The 22,550-nt window shown below is 51.5% G+C and overlaps 1 protein-coding gene across 6 annotated transcripts in view; it reads right to left on the reverse strand.

The window, feature by feature from the left end:
* Window positions 1-22,550, reverse strand: part of SEMA4D (semaphorin 4D) — a 161,094-nt gene that overhangs the window by 73,038 nt on the left and 65,506 nt on the right. For all 6 annotated transcript variants that reach the window (XR_011484960.1, XR_011484959.1, XM_020886118.2 and 3 more), the window contains one exon: window positions 3,242-3,303. The gene's annotated coding sequence lies outside the window, so the exon portion shown is untranslated. The remainder of the gene's footprint in view (window positions 1-3,241; window positions 3,304-22,550) is intronic.

Here is a 22,550-nt window from a genome sequence, read left to right on the forward strand (position 1 = left end):
TGTGCGGTGCCCAAGCATAGCAGGTGCACCTGTCTCTGAGCCCAGATAGTTTAACACTGGCAAAAAGAAGATAACCCCCTCCCCTGGCCTGACTTTACTGGTCGGCCTGCCTCTGGGGAGGAATGTGTGTCCTTCAGGGCTGCTGACACCATGGGGAGCTCAGCACAAGATGTGCCCCTAGGCTTGTTTCCCCAAGGGCCAAAGGATGCTGTGTGCACCAGGAGATATTTGAAATGCCACTAAAACTGGTGCTTCAGTCCTCACTTAGACCTCCAGAGAGAGCAAACTTAGATAAATGACACTGTTGAAAAGTTCTGCCTTAACATGGAATTTATTTGCATTCTTAATTTTCTCCTAATCATATAAGACTTTCCTACCTTCAAAAGTAACTCCAAGGGTTCTTAACTCTACTAATAAAGAAAACTTATATAAAACACCTAAACATTCCCCCATGAGGCAGAGAGAAATTACTTTAAAAGATTGCAGTTAGAGGATGCTGGTGGGGCTTCCCTGGTGGCTCAGATGGTAAAAAATCTGCCTGCAATGCGGGAGACCCGGGTTCGATCTCTGGGTTGGGAAGATCCCCTGAAGAAGATCATGGCAACCCATTCCAGTATTATTGACTGGAGAATCCCATGGACAGAGGAACCTGGCGGGCGACAGTCCATGGGGTCGCGAACAGTGGGACATGACTAAACAACTAACAGTTTCAGTTTTCAGGGGTGCTGGTGAGGTGGAGGATTTCTGATGACAATTCTGAATTTCCAGACGGCTCCGACTTCCTAGTGATTCTTGGGCAGCAATCCTATGGACCAACCCAGTGTGCAGGGCTACATGGACGAGGACAGGCCGGCCACACTGAGAGCGCAAGGGCATCTGGAGGGATGCGCCTCTGTGGGGGCTGGTTAAGAGACATGTGCAGGACACTGAGGCGGCTCCATCGGATCCGCTGAAAAGCACACAGCATCTCGACTGTGTGGAAAGACAGGCATAGAGCAGCAGGCCAGGGAGACCCGTATATGTCCAGGCAGGAAGCACAGGTCCACTCACACACACGGATACGCACAAAAGACACACAAAAGGACACACACAGGAACACAGGTGCCCACGCTGCACTGGGCTGTGCTGAGTCGCTCAGTCGTGTCCGACTCTTTGTGACCCTGTGGGCTGTAGCCAGGCAGGCTCCTCTGTCCATGGGGACTCTCCAGGCAAGAATACTGAAGTGCGTTGCCATGCCCTCCTCCAGGGACAAGTACCCACGGAAACATACAAAAGGACGCAGGCATGGCCACAGACACACAGGTGCACATACAGACATATGAACACAGACACACGTCCAAGAGTTAACACTGATTATCTCTGGGGAGGGAGAACGTTCAGGGGACTCACGCTTTATGTTTGCTTTTAAAACAATGAATTACACTTTATACTTCTTTGTAAAAACTTAATGTATTAAATTTTTATGTCTCCTCTATACTATATTCAAGTCAGTGAGAATATATTATATAGAGAACATTAACCTGTGGAGCTGTGTGTAATGTTCCATAACCCAGTCCATTTCTTGGTGTTTATTCTTGCCATTTTTTTTGCCCTTTTTTGCACTTACATAAAAATGAGAAGTGGCTTCTTCTCTTGCATGCTTTTTATGACCACAAGGTAAAAGTAACAGGAATCTATTCCTGCCATTTCTTTGACCTTTTTACATTTACATAAAAATGAGAAGTGACTTCTTTTTCCTGCATATATTTCGTGCTATTATTATAACAGACCACAAGGTAAAAGTAACAAGAGACTCCACCCTCTTAGGCCTTTACATTGGAATTCTCCAACAACTCAATGTAGTACTGAACAGAAGAAACACTCTTACTTTCAATTTTCCTGTGTCCCAAAATCTTTCTTTGAAACAAAGTGTCCAGCAAACAAAAGACAATCTATGGGAAAATACTTGGAAAAAAATACTTATAATGTAAATGCCTGGGACTAGAATTCCTAATAAGTGCAATTATTCCTGGGCTTCCCAGATGGCTCAGTGGTAAAGAATCCACCTGACAATGCAGCAGCCACAGGAGATGCAGGTTTGATCTCTGGGCTGGGAAGATCCCCCAGAGGAGGAAACGGTAACCCACTCCTGTATTCTTGCCTGGGAAATCCCATGAACAGAGGAGTCTGATGGGCTACAGACCATGGGGTCACAAAAAGTCAGACACGAGTGAGCACACACTGAACACAAACACACACTCCTAACAACTACAGAAAGAAAAACTAACAAACTACAGAGCTCTGGCCCAATAGAGCAAATAATTTAAAATGTGCATGTACATAACCAGTCAATACACACAGAGAGTGCAAAGTGTCCCGAGAAGTGAAGCTATCTATGTTCATTAAAACTGGCCCCCAAGCTGGCACAACTGGTTCTCGCGATTGCCACGCATGGCAGATACCAAGAACCATCCTGGCAGCAGGTGTATCAAAAAGCCAGAGGAAATGACAACCCTACTTGCTCATCCACAATCCATGAGTAGCATAACAGGAAGAAAGGGACGTGAGGGCTTGCCTTTTGCTTTTATCAATTAAACTGGCATATCTCTGTCCTCTAAAGCTAGAGGTACATGGCTGACCATGTATTTATCAACAAAAATTAAGACTGATCACAAAATGACTCGATTTCACGGCAGATGACACAGACAGTGCTCTTTTTACACCAGACCTCATGATGACCCCCACGTGGGTGTGTGCTCAGTTGTGTCTGACTCTGCGACCCCGTGGACTATAGCCCGCTAGGCTCCTCTGTCCATGGGATTCTCCAGGCAAGAATACTGGAGTGGTTGCCATTTCCTTCTCCAGGGGATCTTTCTTGACCCAGGGATGGAACCTACATTCCTGCGTGGCAGGCAGATTCTTTACCACTGAGATACCAGGGAAGCCTCCCTTGTACTCCCAAAAAAGAAGATGGGGCCTTTCAATGCCTAGACCAGGGGACTGCATTTCAGAAAGGGGGCAGGGGAAGGAGCACAGGGTGGAAAGGCAGCTGGGGCAGGGGGAGGAGAGAAAAGAGAGGCAGTGCCCCTACTGCCCTGGGGGCTTCCCCTTAAGCCAGTCCCAAGGGGCAGTGGCCAAGTCCAGATCTTTGCCCCTAACATCTCACAGGAGGACCAACCTCCAGCTGGATCCCACTGAAGCTTCTATAAGGTGTTAACTTGGCTAAACTGCAAGATATATTGAGAAACAAAGGGAATTTTACCTGTATCTTGTGCCTTCTCGAAACTTCCCAATCGTTTCTAGAAGTCTTCAGAAATCTTGGCTCTGAAAATAATGGGAAACAAGAATATTTAAACACTTCAACTATCCACATAAACTCAACAATACTTCTGGAAAGGCCCCAAAAAGAAATTCCTGCCTTCACTTCCGGACCCCCGCAGCTAATTCTCTGACCCAGGACGGCTTGGCATTTGTGCACTGTGCTGGCAGGAGGGAGGGAGTGTGCAGTCACTCGCCCATGAACAAAGGAAGTACAACCTCTCAGTCACCCATGTTCAGATCTGGTCCCCAGCCACTGACCACCACCACTTCCCTGCAGAACAAGCCATTCAAATATGAACCAGAGTCACGGTCAGCTGAGAGTCCGTAAATCAAAAAAGTATTATCTATTGTCTACTGACTTCAGATATGTATTCTTTAGAACTCATCTTCATTGAAATCCAAAGGCACCAGGCAATGAAGGAAAAACAGATACAGAGAACATATTTACAAGAAAATGATTTCCTAAAGAATCCCTTTAATTCATTTTTTCCTTTGTTTTTCATTGTTTTTAAGCCAAAACAGCAGAAGTTCCACAGCTGTGTAGCCAGTCTCTATATTATACATTACCCCTTCCCAGTGCAGGATGGAGCCCTCAGAATAGGAATCCTCAAATCCAAGAAGATCACTGACTCTCAGATCAAGAGAATCAGAATTGCAAAACCAAAGGTCACCGTGTAGGATTAAAGAAGATTTAGAGGCTGGTTAAATGGATGCTGACCCCTCTGTGACTACAAATGATCCAACATATTTTTTAAACCTCAGAATCAAACCCTAGCAATGTGTGTGGTGGGAATTATTTTTTTCTTTTGCTTTAAGGGTTGATACAATTCCTGCCGTTTTTCTTAAGACAGCTGAGAAGTCCGAGACGCTCCCTGGAAACACGGTTACTGTCTCCTCTCTCCCACACAGCCCCCGGGAGCAGGACCATGAAGTCTGCAGCACAGAGATCAGTCTGTACCCCTCTGTTACATGTCCACCCAGGGCACATGATTTCCAGGGCCACCCAGGGCCCCCTCTGGCGCTCAAGAGCTTGGATCAGCAGATGAGACCTCAGAGTGACAAGCAGAGATGATTGGGATTCACCCAGCCCGACTGTGCTGTGCTGCCTACCACTGGGTCTGGGTCTTTCCTATACCAGCGGCTGCTTCTGATGGCCGATTTACAAGCAAAAATATCTCCAAATGAGCTAGCAGGGAAGTGCCCCTGGACATAGTTATATCTATCCAAGACAGGGAACCTACATCCCCTGTTTAAATGCTGGGGGAGGGGCTGGACATAGCTGATGGACAGGCGGTGGGCAAACGCAATGAACCGTGGGATTTACCTGTTCACACGGGGCTTTCCTATCACGCGGGCAGGCGGGGCCCAGCAGCCACCTGGGGACCGCTGAAGACACTTCAGGGAACAAGAAAGCGAGTCACCCGTAAGTAAGAGGTTTAGGTAAACAACGTGAATACCAAGAATTATAAAACCGAAAAACTTCTCTCTTCTAGAATTCAGTAAGTCTTTGTCATCTCAGTAAACAGAAGCCCAGAGCTGCTTGTTCTGTGGTTGGAGGACAAGTCGCGTATCATTTTCACTCTAATTTCACAGTATTGAGCAACAGATGAAAGAAAGCAGGCGAGGGTAGGTGTGGGGGTGTGTGTGTGTCTTAATCACCTCACACAAGGCACTTGGACGCAGGCACCCTCATTTTCCACCTTCAGGCCAAGTCTCCCTATCTCCCCTCTGTCAAACAGCTTCTAGCCCCCATGTTCCTGAGCGAAAACACTCACTAACGGCTCAGTCAACCGCGAGGCCCCACGGGGCCCCTGTCGTCTGCACCCTTCACCACAGCAATTTTTCTCTTCTCCCAACACAAAGCCCACAGGCTATAATTAATTATCACCACACTGAGGAAGACAAAAGACAAGCTCTATATGCAATCACTAACCACATCATTCTTTTCCTCCCCCAAACTTGAAACTTTTTACTTTGTATTGGGGTGAAGCCGATGAACAATGTTGTGGTTTCAGGTGAAGAGCAAAGGGACTCAGCCATACATACACATTTATCCATCTTCCCCCAAACTTCCGTCTCATCCAGGCTGACACATAATCCTGAGCAGAGTTCCATGCGATATACAGTGGGTCCCTGTTGGTTATCCATTTTATTTTATTTTATTTTTGGTTATCCTTTTTTAAATACAGCAGTGTGTACATGACCTTCCCAAACTCCCTAACTGTCCCTTCGCCCTGGCAACCGTAAGTTCATTTTCTAAGTCTGTGAGTCTCTTTCTCTAACCCTTATCATTCTAATTATGCATCTCCTCTGACTATGCATGTGTGTGCCTGCTCAGTCACTTCAGTGTCTGACTCTGTGGGACCCCGTGGACTGTAGTCGGCCAGGCTCCTCTGGCCACGGGATTCTCCAGGCAAGAATACTGGAGTGGGGTACCACCCTCTTCCCGACCCAGGGATTGACCCTGTGACTTCAACGTCTCCTGCACTGCAGGTGTATTCTTTACCGCTGAGCCACCAGGGAAGTCCCCCTGACTCTGCATATGTGCTTATAATTCACAAAATGCACAGTCCATTTGCAGAAGAGAGGAATGAAATAAATCAGGAGAGAAATGTTGCCCTCTCACGCTAGCAGGAGAAACTTGACCTTCACCCCCCCAGCACGGCACCTCCAACCCTGTAGGAGGGTGTGGGAGCCCCAGTGTCCATGCCCTGAAGGCAGCTGTCTCAGGACCGTTCATAACAATAGCACAGAGCCCCAGGTGACCCGGTCTTTGTCTTGCATGCATCTTGCCTACACTCTGCCAACGTGATCTCACCTGAAGTCCTCTTGCCTCAGCAGTAACCCAGTGTCCTCCCTAGCGCATGGAGAAGACACAGGTACATCCCAGGCATAGGACTCTATGGTGAAAATGGCCTTGTTCCAGGTCTAGCATCTCCATTTTCCAGCTGTATGTCCTTGGGGAAGTTACTGGACTTTTCTGCACTTCTGTTTCCTCATCCAGAAAGTAGGTCTAATAATAGTACCTATCTCATTTGGTTGTTGTGAGGATCCATAAGTAATCTATATGAAGAGCTTGAAACAGTGTCTAGCGGCTAGGAAACAGTGTGAAACTATCAGCTAGGACTCACCCTACCTGTGAAGCAGAGCCAATTATTCCTAACTTGTTAATTACCTACCTTGTGAGATATATTGAGTAGGCCAAAAAGTTTATTTGGGTTTTCTGTAACATTTTATGCAAAAATCCGAACGAACTTTTGGGACAACCCAAAAAATATTAGGGTTTGGCCCCCAGCAAGTGTAAGCACATTCCCTACACCCCGTCCATCAGGGCTCTGACAGCCTCCTCCTGTCACGGGAAATTCAGGGCTCAGTGCCTGGGTGTGCCTGGGGCCATGGCCACACTCTCCCGGGAGCAGGACCCCTGCTTCTGTTGGTTGTGGATGGGGAGGAGCCTTGAGCCTCATCTGCTGAACTTCCTCACTTCAGCCCAGAAGCCCACCCTGGAGGTGCCCAGGCACTTCACTCACACGCCGTCTCTAGGGGCAACGCTCACACGCAAGGGGGCCACGGGTGACACCCGCCAAGATTCCAGGTCCAGACCCTCTGACCCAGCAGTTTTCTACCTGGAATTCAGCTGGGCACATCCTCACATGTACAAGATGCCCAAGTATGAGACTGCTGACAGGAAAACTCTGGAAGTACCCAGAAGTCCAAGGTCCATTGGGGTTTATGTGTATGTGTGCATAAATGTATGTGTCTGTATGTATAAACATGTACATATACTACATATGTGTAAGCTGATTTGTGTATGAGCTACGGCACATCTACAGGATGTGCAGCTGTTAAAAAATAAAGAGGTCACTGAGATGAAACGATGTTCAAGATACTTAGTTCAATAAAAATTAAGGTTCCCAACAGTGTTATAGTATGCCTCCTGCATTGGGAGTGCAGAGTCTTAGCCACTGGACCACCAGGGTTCTGGGTGTATTTCATTTTTGATGATGTGTATTCTTCAGTACTATTTGAATTCCTACCACATGCTTTCCTAATTAAAATATTTAAAATCTGATATTAAAAGTAAAATGTATTAAATGTGAAAAACTTGGAAAATAAAAAGTCGAAGAAGAAAACATTTGTGGCAATTTCAAAACACAAGTTATCATAGCTATTAAAAACATGAGTCTCTTTTTGAAATTTACTAAATGTACTTCATCAAAATGGAAGTTTTCAAGAACAGTAGCAGACCTGACATCATCTCCAGCCTCTCTGATGTTTTGGACATTTTGTTGGCACTGTTTATCCTAAGAAAACTCAGATAGAGGAAAGCATTTCGCTGCAGGTGAGTGTCCCAGATTCCAGCCTCAGCTGAAGGACCCTGGGAAGTGGGAGGGGGAGGCTGGCAGCCCTGCAGCAAGAGGAACAGAGACTGGAACTCAAGAAAGAACAAGGGACCTGTGGGCTGCCTAGTGGGAGGAGGAGAGGGGAGAGGAGGGAGAAGCGAAGTGGGGAGGGGAGGAGAGAGCGGCCCAGCAGGAACTGTGCCCCATCCTACCTGTCGCAGGCTTCCCCAGCATTGTTGCATGTTGCATAGTTAAATATGATAATGCTGGACATTCAGATCTTGTCAATTTCCCACATAAAATTCACTTTTAAAGACTGATTTTTTTGTTTAATTTTTAAAGACTGATTTTTAACAACCAGCAAAACTTGAGCAAGAAGGCTTTCTTTCTGGAAGGCAGCATCTATCTGCAGAGGTCAGGGGCTACACGGAGAACACGGGGAAAAGGTCCCAAGGCTCTGCCCTTAACGCTGCGGAGGGTGCCGGTGGGGGTGGGGCGGGAAACAGGCTCAGAACTTATTCACCACGTTTGTTTCCTTCTACTGGGAAATACTGCACGGAACTTGCATGACTTATATTCATTTGACTCACTTCTCAGTTTTCTATTAGTTAAGCTGTTTTTGAAAAGGTGTGTTTTCTATGCTATTAAACACAGTCAACATCTAGAGCATTTTTTGTACTTCTTTCAAGTTAACTAAATGCCTTAATTCAGCTCATGTTTATTCTCCCCCTAATGGGGAAGGCTGCAAAGTGTGGGGGCCAGAGTGTAGACTCTGAGGCCAGGCTGCCCAGGTTCAGGCCTGGTGCTGCCACTTTGCAGCTGTGTGACCTAGAAAAGTCACTACCCCGCTTCTCAGCTACTCCCTCAGCCTCTCCACTCCCCTCAGCTACTCCCCTAGCCCCTCCACCTCACTCTCCCATTCCCACTACTCCCTCAGTCCCCTACCTCCTCACCTACTCCTTTAACAAACCCCCAACCCCTCAGCTACTCGGCTGAGGAAGCTGCATGAATGAGGAATTTAAGACACACGTGCCCACTGTAGGAGTATACTGTAGAACATACAGTGCACGCTACACCGAATCAATGTTAACACAGAAACAAAACAACACCGCACTGTTGTGATACAAGTGGGGACACCCCTCAGTGCGGTCAGAGATCCACCAGAACCTCGCAGCCACACACAGTCACCTTGGAGAGAAACAAGTGTCAGGGGGAAGCGGGTTTCTCAAGCCAACACCAATCCCCATAGTGGTCTACTGTGTGATCTGGCTGGCCCAGACTGAAAGCTTTTCTTTCTAAAACACACTGTCGTGACATCAGCTTTTACTACCAACCCCTCATCCATGAACCTGAAAAGCTCTAAACTCTGGGTGCATCCTCTAACTCCAAACCCCATTACGCCCTTTCTGCTGAGGTCCATGCGTGGGCTGGAAAGAATTTCCAGACATAAGGCAGAATGAGAAGAGAAGAAAGCTCATTAGAGCTGTTAGCACACTGGGCTGGCTCAAGAGAGAGCCGACCCCTTTTGAAGGCTAGTAGCCAATTTTTATAGCCTCGCTCCCCACCCCAAAATTCTCTGGAATTTTCCAGAGAAAATTCCTACTGGAATGGCTGCATTAGATGATTGGTTAGGATGCTCCAGGGTGGGCAATAGCATCGGTATTTTACCTAATATGGGGTCAGGGAACTGGGAGGCTCAGAGCGACAGCTGCTATGGGGTTTGGTCAGTTCCAGAGATTTGGTCCAGTGACCTTGGAAAGGGCTCCACACTTTCTTTCAGAATCGGACTTGGCTGCCCCAGAGTGACCTCTACCCTCTGTTCACAAGGTATGCAATGGTGCCACCCAGGGCCCCCTTCAGGCCGCACCCCTCCCATCCTCCTTCAGGGCTTAGAGTGCACAGTCCAGACCCACCCCAGACATTCTGGCTGGAGCTCCCTGTGTCCCCAGAGTCTGCGTGATTTCAGGGGCTGAGAACCAGCAGAAACGCCACCACACTGCCTGCCTTCCCCAGGGTGATCCTGCCTTACTGCTCCACACATCCCAGAAGTGTGGAGCATCTCCACACTGGAAGCATCTCCACCACACTCATACCCCCAAACCCCGGTGGTCACTACAGTTTGGCTCATGGGCCAGGGCAGCCTGAAAAGTGCCCTCAGAGAGATGGATGGCTGGATTTGGCTGAGATTCACTTACTGGGTCTTGTGAAGAATTATAAGCAATAGGAATAATGAACATCCTACCAAAAGGCCAAGGTGAGATGGTGGTCAGAAGAGTAGTACAGGCACTCCTGACAGATTCCGCCAGCATTGCTCACAATGGAGATTTCTACTGCGCTTTGCTGTGAGTGTGCTGTGAGTAACCCAGGGCATTAGACCCTTACCACTGTGAGTGAGTCAGGGAACCACATCCCCCGTGGGCAACTCCCTGGAGTGTGCACATGCCTGATCATAAACACTTGCCACCTGGAGGGGCGCTCGGTGTGGGGCAAGAGACTTGGCATTGGACACGGGACACCACCAGCCTCGAGGCCTCCTCCTGCTGTCTCTGGGAGTGGCAGTAACCTACAGTCCCCAGCGAACCCTGGGGAGACAGGCTTTGTGTTGCTGCTGTGGAGGAGAAACAGACTCAAAAAATGCAAAAACTGGTCTGGAGCCATGATCAGAGCTGGGACTCCCTCCCTCCAGGATCTCGCAGCACCCAGAGGCCTTGTCAGCTCCTCCTGGGCTCTGGGAGGGTGTGTCAGAGCAGGGCAGAAACCTCTGCTCTGGGGAAGCCCTGTGTCTCCAGCTGGAGCTGATGCCCCTTCTGCCCTGGAGCCAGCAGCTCCCACCCTTCCTTCTCCAGGAACTCAGGGCAGAGACGAGGGGCCATCCCAGCCCCACAGTGAGCACTTCAGAAACACAGGTTCCTTCCCTTCACCATTCGGTGAAGATGTCACAGAACCTGCCCAGAAAGAATCATCTGGAATCTGGGGTAGGTGGAGGACTGCATGCAGGGCTGACCCCCAGGTGGTCATGACCCCCTCCAAGTGTCCCCAGGGAAGGAAGCACCTGTGGTTGCACCAGGAGACTGGACTCCTCTCGTCCTGCACGGGGCCCCCAGACCCAACCTGGCTGCAGAAGGACAAGAAGGTCCCTGCTGAGGCAAGAGGGACTGGCTTGGGAGCCTCACCAAGCCCAGGCCCAAATAGGGATTTCTTTTTTAAGTCCAAAACCACAAAATGCCACTCTCTTTGCTTCATATCTAGTGATTCCTTAAAAATATATAGCAGAAGTATGAAGTGAGGCCAGCTTGACCGCAGGCCATCATCCATATTGAATGGGCAAGGGCTGGAGCCAACATGAGGCTCTGTCCTTTCAGCCTTGCTGCCTCCCTGGACTTGGCCATCCCGCCCAGCTTGGCAAACCCGTCAGGGAATCCACATTCTTCTGCAAAAGCTCCGTGAAGGCCCAGGTCACCTCACCCTGGCAGGACACAGAGGAACAGTCATCACCTCATCATCTCAGGTCCAATTCCACCTCAGGAATTTGTGCACACACCATCTGCACAGACCTCTTTGAGTCTGATTCGCCGGCTTCCACACCCCTTCAAGGAGACTTCCAGGAACGTCAACTCGGCCCTGGACTCAGCTGAGCACCTTGTGGCAAAGCTTGTTATTTTGAGACTCTGCTGCCTTTGAACCACGTTCAAACCACACCAGCTACAGCCAGGCAATGGTGGACCAAGGGGCCTCTGTCTGTCTGAATGCAAGGTGCTTTGGAAACTGCCAGGAAGGTCAGAAGGGTATGGAGCCCAGCTAGATGGCCAGATTAGAAAAGGCCTGTGTCCCTCTGGATGGCAGGAAGGTGCCTGGGAGTCACCTCTGTTAGAATTCCCAGCGTGAGCTCGAGTCCAAATCACAGTGAGGATTTGACTCTGCAGCCGCCACAGGGAAGAGACCATCATAAGCCACTGCTGGCCGGACCCCAGTTCTATTAACCTTCAACTTGCCCAGAGCCCAGCCTAGTGGCCCCTGGGGCCCGCAAAGGCCCTGTTTTTCCAGCAGATGGAATTCCACAGTGGGCGGGGCATCCCTTTCTGAACCCTGAGTCATGTTCCAGATGATTCAGAGCTTGTGAGACTCGGAAAAGTGGCAGCTGGTGCGTCACCATCAGGCTGTCACCTTCCAGGTGGAAAACCCCAGCTGAGGGGTTAATCCGACTCACTCTGTCCTGCAGCCCCCAGGAGGCACCTCTGCCCTGAGACCACAGCTAGGGGGGAGGTTAGAAATGAAGCAGGAACAGAGGCTGAGAGAGGGGTCTCTAGCCGGGAGGTCTATCCTCCCAATCCATGCGAACCAAAATTAACTGAAAAATCTAAAAGACATTTGGTTGTTGTTGTTTAGTCACTCAATCATGTCCAACTCTTGCGACTCCATGGACCCCATCGGGCTCCTCTGTCCATGGGATTCTCCAGGCAAGAATACTGAAGTGGGTGACCATTTCCTCCTCCAGAGGATCTTCCTGACTCAGGGGTTAAATCTGCTTGTCTCCTGCATTGGTGGATTCTTTATCACGGAACCACCCGGGAAGCCCCAGAGATATTCTAGGACATTCTTAAACCACACAAGGTAGGCCGCCAGTTCCGCCCCCTCTAGGGTTCTGCCACCCTGTCTCTGGGGAGGGTGGCATCTTGGCCCAGAATGACTGGGCTCAGGAGCAGGGCACCTTTCTCAGCATGGGCTGTGGTTACACCAGGCCCCTGGTCAGGGAACTGCCTCTGGGCACTGCCCACACTTGCTACCTCACACAGGCTGAGCGTCCTCATCCAGAGACACAGGATGCGGAGACAGGATGCAGGGATGGAAGGAAGTGGCCCCCAAATATGGGTCTGGAACAGCGCCGGCCGGAGGAAAGGGCTCAGTTTTCTCACATTTCAGAATCCTTGGGTAAGATGCATGTGGTTTTAAGGGCTGAGTCAATGTGAATAATCGTGCTTCACTAATCTCTTTTCTGACCGTCTGTCTTGCTCAGCTGATAGAAAGCAGGGCTGTGAGCACACATCAAACATCCTCGTTCTGTGGAAGGTGACACAGCTGGGAGGCCTCGCTTCCTGCACAACTGGCCCTGGTTTGTGGCCAGCTGGCCGTGCCTTCCGCCACAGAACATCCTCCTCGGGTGCCCCCCTGCTAAGACCGACCTGAGGCCTGGGCAAGGTGCTGGGCTCCCCGTGAGCATGAGAGATGCAGGGTCTGGCCTTTCTCGTCCAGTGGGGACCCCTGATGACCATCGCCCCCAAGGAGGTCCACCTAACTCCTGCTCTCCTCACGCTGCGGGACATGGAGCAGGAACTCTAAGGCGGCAAATGTTCACCGTGGAGGGTCTGACAGGCGGACCCACTGGGTCCCTCGGGGTGGGACAGTGTGCCTGGTGGGCTGACCTCAGACAGAAGTGGCATGATCCCTGGTCCTGGGAACGGGTTCTTCACTTGTCTGCAAAGCTGGCTGCGGGCCAGCCTCACCCAGGCACTTCTGCTTTCCCCGTGACCACACAGGAGGACGTGGTCTAGACAGATGCCCCTGGGCAGTGTGGGCGCCACTTCCCACAGAGGCACTTCCTTATGATCCCGGCCGTCACAGGCTTAGGACGCTGCCGCCCCCACTGCCACAGCTTCCCTCTGGGCCCCAGACTCAGTGCCACCGTCAGGTCCCTGCTGGGGACACCTGAGACATTGCATACCAGACACAGCGAGGGGCTCAGGCTAGCCTGTGAGCACCTTCTGAGGGCCAAATCTGGGCACAGTTATGGGCGTTAGCCACACTTGCAGATGCCCAGGTGGGCACTGGGCAACAGAGGAGAGGGTGGGAATCCTGGGCCAGACTCCCAGACAGGAGGGAGCTGAGGCACTGACCGCTCTCTGTCCAGGCTGGCTCCCCCTGCACTGGGACCCTGAGAGCACTCACGCCAGCCCTGCCTCCAGGTGTGGGGTGATGGGCGCCCCCAGGGAGGAAGTGCTCCCGTAACAGAAAACCTCCAACCACAGGCTTCCTGTGGGGGCCCAGGAAAAGCAGAATTCTTGTCCTGAACCTTGACCCTGTCAGCAGCCAATGCGGCTTCCCTTAGGGCTGGTTTGGCCCTGCCCTGCCTACCTTCCATCAGTCCCTCAGCATCCTTCTCAGCCTCAGGGTCCCTTCCAGCCCCTCAAAGTTCTGGGTCTGGAAATTGATAGGGAGGGACCCAGGGGTGAAGTCATCCATCGCAGGCCCAGTAAACAGTGCCTCCCAGGGTACCAACAGTCAGGGTGGCCAGGTCGCAGGTCCCAGGGACCAGAGCACCTGATGCAGGCCTGCAGGCAGCTCCCCTCACCCCACCAGAGCCACCCCCTGCCCCTCTGATTACCTGCAGCCTCAGCCTCACTCGCATCACTTGTGAGAAGCCAAGCAGACGCACAGCGGAGCACTGACTTCCCCATCATCACTCCTTGCACCTTCTGGGGGTGGGGCCAATAAGGGAGTGAGTCAGGCCGCCTATGACCCCAGGAATGTACCAACATCTCACGGGGATTCCTCTTTCCAGCAACCACAATCATCATCAGATATTCGCGGATAAGAACACCAACCAGGCACATCAGTGTCGACCAGTGGGGTCAAGTGTCCGAATCCCACTGTCTGACCCTAGGGCTGCTCCCCATGTCCCCTCGCAACTTCTCAGGGCTGCAAAGTGCAAATTTCCCCACTCCAAGTTGGAGCATCTAACTCAGGTGGACCACAGGGCATTAGCAAACACCTCTGGGTCTAGCTGGGCTCATTTAAATACAGATTCTTATCAAAATCTCAACTCCAAGTCAGGAGTCTAGCAGACACTTTGGAAAAGATGATTTGGGCTGAGGATGCCTGCATCTGAATCTCCAGGCCATTCACTTGTCCCTGCCTCCGGGTGATGCCTTTCCCCAGGGAAGTCGAGGAAGCAAGCCCTTTCCAAATAAATGCTCTCTGCTAACTAGGCCAAGCAGGAGTGCACACTACCCATTTTCTCTTGCTAGCTTAAGAGAAAGGCGTAAGAGTGAAATGAAATAATTTACACAAACTGCAGTCTGCAGAAAGAAGAGTGACATTAGTTTTATGCTCAAAAGAATGTGGTTTCTGTTCAATGTCAAGCTGTCTCAGGACATTCTGAAGACTCAACTGATGATACAACCTCATTAAAAACTTTGTAATGACAAAAGCTTGGGAAAGTTGCTGCTTCACCCCATGCTCAGAGGGGAGCCCCCAGTGGGTAGCTCTGCATGGGGACATGGTCTTGCCTGGCTGCCCAGGACAGGCTCCAGGCTTGGGCGGCAGCCACATCTAAAGCATCTACAGGTGATGGAAGCTTCTAAAAACATTTCAGCCACAGGGCTGGGGATTACTCAGAGGCCAGGACACACAAGGCTCTCCCAACTTGCAGGCTGGAAACTTGCAGCGCCTGCTCCAGCTTGTCCAGCCCACCCCCTTCTTCCCAGCCCTCTACCCTGCCAGGTCCCTGGGACATCTCTCTTCGATCTCAAAAAGCCAAGAAGAGCCACACTGGGTAACCCCCACTTCCCTTCCACCCCACACTCCTGCAGGGAACCCACTGTCAGTGCAATACAAGCCCCTCAGTCTCTAGTGGGAAACAATTTACTGCCTCCCCGGTGGTTCCTATTGCCAGGCTGCAAAGCCTCCTCCACACCCCCCATCCCAACCCTGGCAAGAGCTGGCACCTGGCCAGCAGCCCGGCCCGGGGATCATTATCATCCCAGGCCAGGGGATCCACAACAGCTATCACTCACTGGTGAGGGCGGAGCTGGGCCTGGCTTTCTGGAGGAGGCTGACAAGCTCTGCCACACGGGCTTCCTTGGACTCAGCAATCCTACAAGTTCAAAAGGATGCCAGCCCAGGAGTGTTTATCTCCACATCGCTTTAACGAAAGTAAAAATTCAGAAGCTAAACGTACACTCATCAGGAACTGGCTAAATAAATAAATATTACAGCACACTCTGCAGGCAGCACAAACCATCAAGTTAATGCTTGTTGACAAGTACAGATAAACACAATATATCATTAAATGCAAAAGAGAGATGATAAAACAGCACTTAAATGTAAGCTTATTCATGTAAAGAAATTACCAGGAAGGCTCACACCCAGAAGGGTGTGAGCATCATGGCTCCAAGCACAGGCTGTAGTTCACTCCCTGATCCCAACAGGGCAGCCTTACCTGTCTCCACAGGTGAGCTCGCTGGGGCCAAGCACCTGATCTTGGGCCATGACCTCAGATCATGGGGCCTGGCATGTTGGCCATGACCGCCTGCTGCAGGCAGAGGAGGGGCACCAGGCATGGGCCGTACGCAGTTCAGGGGTATCTTTAATTTTCTTCTTCGGAGTATTCTGCATCTTCTAATTTTTTTACATTAGGAAATGCACTTTTCAGTCCTTTTCTTACAAAACAATCACGTCATTTCCAAACAACAACCGTTTCTCCAGAATCTTTCAGTCTTTTTGCCCCCAGGCCACTCCACAGTAAAGGAGAAGGTAGCCCCAAGCGCCCCCAGGAGTGCGGTCCTGCCATCCTTGGGGTGGCTTTCCAGCACTTCCCGTCCTCAGCCAGACTAGAATCTGCACTTTCACGTCCCCAGTCCGACCCTGGTTACTCGAGTCTCCATCTCTGGGTGTCCCACCACATACACCACCCCCCGCCCCAGCCGTGCTGCTCCATCAAGCCAGCCCCATCCATTCACCCACCAGGAGAGACATAAATCAGTCTGGGTGCTGGGCCCAGCTGCCTGGGTTTGAGCTCTGGTCCCCTTGCCAGCTGTGTGACCCCAGGCCAGCCACTTAACCCCTCAGCCCCTCAGAGTCTGCAGATGCAGCTGGCCTAAAAGTACGTGGATTATTGTCACACGTATTATTGTGGATTATTGGCATGATAGATGATACCCACTCACATTAGAGATGACATTAAAATCTACCACGGAATGCCCGGAGACATTCACTAAGCCTTTAACGAGATCGTTCGTAGCAATGAAGCTGCCTAATCCTGCCAGGGGCAACAGCTGCAAGAAAAACAACTCTTGGACAAGTTTCATAGTTTGCTCTTTCTACAATTTTTCCCAAAGAAACTGATCAGAGGGAAAGAGCTTTGTCCTTAAAGTCTGCGGAAATCCACCACTTCTACACACCTCCGAGCTGCTCTGGTCTTGGCCCGTGACTCTGACACCCTGTCTTAGAAGATGTCACCCTGCCGGGTTGCACCTGCTTACCCGAGGACATCTGGGGATAGGTGTTACTGATGTGAGCAACTGCCTCCTTCAGCAGCCAAACATTCATATTCCAACATAAAGAATAAGAAGATCTAAAAAAACAGAATAAGAAGATCCATGGAAGGGAGGGGGAGGGCAGTCAGGGTTGCCCAGAGCCAGCTTGTGAAATCCAAGCAAGGACAGGCAGCCTCTGGCCCTGCCCATGCATGGGAGTGAGGCCCACGCAGGGACAGTGGGAGCAGTGCCCACTGCTGCCAGGTGCCTTGGACACCTGCAGTGGCCCAGTAATCACTGATTTAACTCTAAAACATTCAGTCACTGGGATGAGTCAGCCGCGGCTCCCAGCGAGAACGCTCTCAGAGAAGATAACTCAAACAGCCCTCCCCAATCTTGGAGGCGGCTGCCACTGGATCACCCAGGTCTTCAGCGGTTGCAGTAACAGCCCCTGAAGAGATGAAGAGCCATCAGCGTCCATAATGGGAGAAGGGCTGGCACAGAGCCGCCCCCGACAGCCAGGAACAGGGCCACCTGCAGCTGCCACCACATCTGTTCTCCGTTCCTCTACCCCCACATGTGAGGCAGACCCAACCCACAGCCCCGATCCCATAACACTGTGGTCCAGGGGGAAGACGGCCCTGCTCGACGGTCACCCAAGGACCGAGACGCACATGCCCGTGGACTCTGTGCAAACAAGACAGAATCAGAGGGCAGGGCCAGCTGAGTGCGGTCAGTGCCAACCAGGCAGCCCCCCATGCTGCTCTGGGTACTGTTTCCCGCACCTGGAGAGCCAGGCGGGGACCCCGGGGGCACTTGGGGGCCCAGACCTGAGGAGCTGCAGTCACGCCACCTTAGTGAGAGCCCTGGAACACTAAAATATGTAAGTGAACACCCTCCAGTGTCCTCTCCCGAACAAGAATGTGCAACCAAGAGAAAGAGGGCTGAGCGGTGCACCCCAGGACAGGTAAGCCCAGAAGCGAGATGACTGGAGCACACACACCCACCAGGCCAAGTCAGCCCTGAGACCACGGCTGCCAGCTTCCTCTCTTCAGGTCCTGCCTGCTCCACGGTTCAGCTTCCCACGTCCCCACGTCCCCGGCCAGCTCTGCCCCCTTCACCTGTTAGGGGAAGCATGCTGATTGAAACCGCCCACCCTGGCCAGGCACCATGGTAACCATTTGCATGAGTTGCTTTATGACAGGAGGTCCTGGTAAGGAACAGGGAACTAATAAGCCTCCACCAACCAGAAGAGTTCGAGAAAGGTCAAAAAGAGACACCACCTGTCCGACTACCTCCCAGAATCCTCCTCTCTGGTACCCATCTTGGCTGAACAAGGCGTGCACCACCAGGAAGGAGTCTGAGTCAGAATGATTGGCTAAGAACAACCCGGAAACTAATCCCATCACCATAAAACCCGAGGCTGCAAGCCATGTGACAGAGCAGTTCTCCTGGGCTCCCTTACCCTCCTGCTCTCCGCTTGGGTGCCCTTTCCCAATAAAATCTCTTGCTTTGTCAGCACATGTGTCTCCTCGGACAATTTATTTCCGAGTGTTAAACAAGAGCCCAATTTCGGGCCCTGGAAGGGGTCACCCTTCCTGCAACACACCTAGGAGCCCTGGCCAGGCCCCTGCACAGCCAGGCGGCCCCCTCAGGGCGCCCATGCTGTTTCCTGCCCTGAGAATTCTCCAGCAGCCACGAGGAGCAGCAGGGGCCTCTGCTCACAGCTCAGACTTAACCTCTGCAGGTCCTTAGTCTCCCAAGGACAGTTCGTTTTCGTTCCCACGGGAACTCTGCTGCCAGGGTGAAGATGAGGAGCTTGAGTCCTGCTCAGATGAGAGAAGGACCTCAGGAAACAGGGTGCTGTCCCCTCTCTACCGGATCTCCAGCAGCTTGCAGAGCCTGTCCCCTCAACCCACCCCCAGGGGGCTCTGAGCAGCCTCCGAGGCAAGAGCTTGCAAACACCCTGCACAGAGCTCCCGCCAAAGCTGTCTGCCCATCCACAAGGGACTCCAAGAGCAACATGAGGCCACAGACACGGATTCAAAAGGACCAAACACACACGTGCACACAGCACATCATACCTGCCCACGTGCAGCAGAGACCGCGGAAGTGGGTGAGAGTGGGGGCCAAGGCGGGCAAAGCTCCTGCCTCATATCAGGGCTGCTGAAGGCAGCACACGGGCAATGAGCGGTCCTGGCAAGAGTGAAGCTCCAGAACACAGGTCAGCCTGATTTTCTCAACCTGAACTGTCAGCTGAGTGTCCTTTTCAACCATGTCCTGGAGCACAGTCCCCAGCCAGCCCATGCTGCTGCTGCTGCTAAGTCACTTCAGTCGTGTCCGACTCTGTGCGACCCCATAGACGGCAGCCCACCAGGCTCCCCCATCCCTGGGGTTCTCCAGGCAAGAACACATGGGTTGCCATTTCCTTCTCCAGTGCATGAAAGTGAAAAGTGAAAGTGAAGTTGCTCAGTCCTCTCCGACTCTTAGCAACCTCTTGGACTGCAGCCTCCCAGGCTCCTCCGTCCATGGCATTTTCCAGGCAGGAGTACTGGAGTGGGGTGCCATTGCCTTCTCCAGCCAGCCCATGGCCAGGTCCAAATGTTAACTGAGTCCAAGCTTGCCATGCTCACCACACAACAAGCCAATGAATCCAAGAGAGGTGTTGAGGCAAGGAATATGACTTTATTCGGAAGGTCGGCAGACCAAGAAGGCAAACTAATGTCTCAAGACACTTATGGGCTTTGCGCTCCAGGTTCTTTTATAGAACACAGGGTGGGTGGGGGTGGTGAGGAAATGTAAAAGAGGCAGAATAGAGAGGCAGAGGTAGTGAGGAAGTAATAGTAGAAAGGGCCCTCAGTCTTGCAAAACATCTCTGAGAATGCCTGTGGAAGGGATGTGTTAATTTCTTCTTTCCTGCAGCCATTCATGGGTGGGCTGGGTTGGATTATCTCCCTGTGAGCTGAACAAAGGCACTTTAGTTTAACAGCTAAGCAGAGGGGCAGGGTTCTCCAAGGCAGGCCATTAGGGTATGATCATAACAAAAGCAAGGAAAAGCAAATCAAAGAAACAGTTCCAATATGGAGTCAGAATTGGTTCTTCTCTGCAACACAACCCCGTGCAGGGCAAAACGGGGCCACACTGGCCTCACACCCACCACTGTGCCCTGGCCTCTGGCTCTCCTTCCTGTTTGTACTCGCCCTGAGATGCCCTCTGGGGATTTGTAGGGCCTGAAGAATAGAGGTGGATTTGGTGCTGCAGAATGATACTTAATAACCACGTGAAAATTAGGTGAGTTTCCAAATTGAGGCTTTAATCAAAGCAAAGACATACTCCTTAGGATGCTTACAATAAAAACAGAAAACAGGCATTGGTGAGAAAGTGGAGAAACTGGAGCCCTGGGGCCCTGTTGGTGGGAATGTGAAACGGCACAGCTGCTATAGGAAAGAGGGTGGAGGGTCCTCAAAAAATTAAATACAGAATTGCCCATGATCTCTTAATCCTACTTCCACTTATACACCCAAATGTACAGAAAGTGAGGTCTCAAACAGGTTTTTTGCACACCCACATTCAGGGCAGCATTATTCACAAGCCAAAGGAGGGCAGTACCCGAAACATCTACTGATGAAGCAGGTGTGAGAAACCCATACATACAGTGCAATTATATCCCGCAGCAGGGAAGAGGGCTTTCAGTGAATATGCCTCAGACACCCCCAACCTGCTGCCCTCCAAGGTGGCCCAGCCAGTGACACCATCACCACCCAGCACTGCAACTGCACCCAGGGGTGCCGTGAACCAACAACGCAGTCACTCAAAGGTGTACAGAGCTGGAATGGTCAAGAAAACACCAGCATCTAGGGATACTCAGCGCTCAACCACTCACGTTCTCTCCAGGACATGAGAGCGACAGGAAAGTCAGAACAGCGCCCCTGCACAAGGAGAGAGGTGGGGGTTGGGGGCATCTGGGAGCACCTGAGACAGCGTGGGAGCACCAGGAGCCCCCTCCCCTTTTAGAACCTCTGCCCCCGCTGACTCGGCCCTTCCTCCAGGCTCACCCCACTGGAATAGACACACGCAGGTGGAGGACTCACATAGCACTGCCCTGCACGATCACCACGGGAGCCGTCCCTAACTGTCTGAGCTCCAAGACCTTGGCCAGGAGACATAATGACCCTCCTGAAAAGTGGGCTCTGATAGCCTGCACAGCCGGCCAGGTCTGTCCCATGTCCACTGGCTCCCACGCGACGGCTACCCCATCCCTACCACAGGCTGGGGAAGCCGAGTTCCAGGCAGGGTCAGGGGCCACGGTCCTGGTGACAGCCAGGCTCCTGGAGACTTCAAGAAGTGAGGATGTCAGCAGGAAGCTTCTGGCCATCTTGTGGACTGAGGCGCATTCTCCCCACCAAGAACTCCCAGCCACACATGCCAGGTTGACAGAGACCCACAGTCAACTGGAATACACGTCTGTGTGTGAGTGGTAATGTGTAGTGTGTGGGAGTTTAGGGGTGTACATCTGTTTATATGTTCTGAAATCAAGTTAGAGATGATTGAGAACCCTGGAGATCAGTGTCAGAGCTGACAATTGCATTAGACACTGTCGGCTAAAAGGTGGAGACCTGACCAGGTCACAGTTTCCGTGGTTTGTTGGGAAAAATATTCCCCTCAGGGTAAGGTCCTGGGTGGTTCAGACAGTAAAGGATCTGCCTACAATGCAGGAAACCCCAGGTCTGGTTCCTGGGTAAGGAAGATCCTCTGGAGAAGGGAATGGCAACCTACTCCAATAATTTTGCCTGGAAAATCCCAAGGACAGAAGAGCCTGGCAGGCTACACAGTCTATGAGGTCGCAAAGAGTCGGACACAACTGAGCAACTAATAAGGTCTAGAAAAATTTCTAAGGCAATTTTCACGTGAAATGGAACAATGTTAGAAGTACCTCTGGTGGAAAGTATAAACATTTCCTTGTTCCTGCATTAAACCCACCTCTCTCATACAAACAGCTAAGAGGATAGTCAAATTCCAACCCAGAGAGGGCACTTCTACCAAAACCCAAGTTCACCAAGTCCAGGAGTACAGTATATGCAGGCCCAGCCCAGTAAGAACAGGGAGGATATGAAGGGGGAGCGGGCCAAATACTTAAGAGCGTCTAACTTTCAGGAACTATCATAGAACAAGCTAAAAGCATCCATAGAGGAAATAAATCCGTTGGTCTTGCTTACACAAAGCTAAACTAGAGCTGCACAGATGCTTCTCACAACCCATAGCCCCACTGTGGGCCTAAGATGCTGAACCCAGTGGAAATATATAAGCTGGAATAGATGTGCCCCAAGTCCTGAGCCACAGCAGAAGAAGGGGCTCAGATCTAAAGTCCACGAGGGACAGTTCATTGAATTAAAAGGTCAGTTGGCCATGCAGAAGTTCAACTGTGTTGAGGGCAAGGGCACACAGGAGACCTGTGACAGGACATAATGCAACCAGAGGCAAGGCCGGGACCAGGAACTTGGGGGTGCGGGGTTGCGGGGAGTGGCTAGCCCAGAGCCAGGCTGTGGGGCTCCTGAAACCAGCAACCACCCAGCGAGCAGCGAGGCACGGGGAAGCCACGCCTCTTGCCCCGTTCACACTGTCCTCTGTCCTCTCTGAATCGCGAGCCCAGAGCTCA

This window comes from Odocoileus virginianus, chromosome 31 (genome assembly GCF_023699985.2).
Source record: "Odocoileus virginianus isolate 20LAN1187 ecotype Illinois chromosome 31, Ovbor_1.2, whole genome shotgun sequence".
In the NCBI taxonomy this organism is placed as follows: Eukaryota; Metazoa; Chordata; class Mammalia; order Artiodactyla; family Cervidae; genus Odocoileus; species Odocoileus virginianus.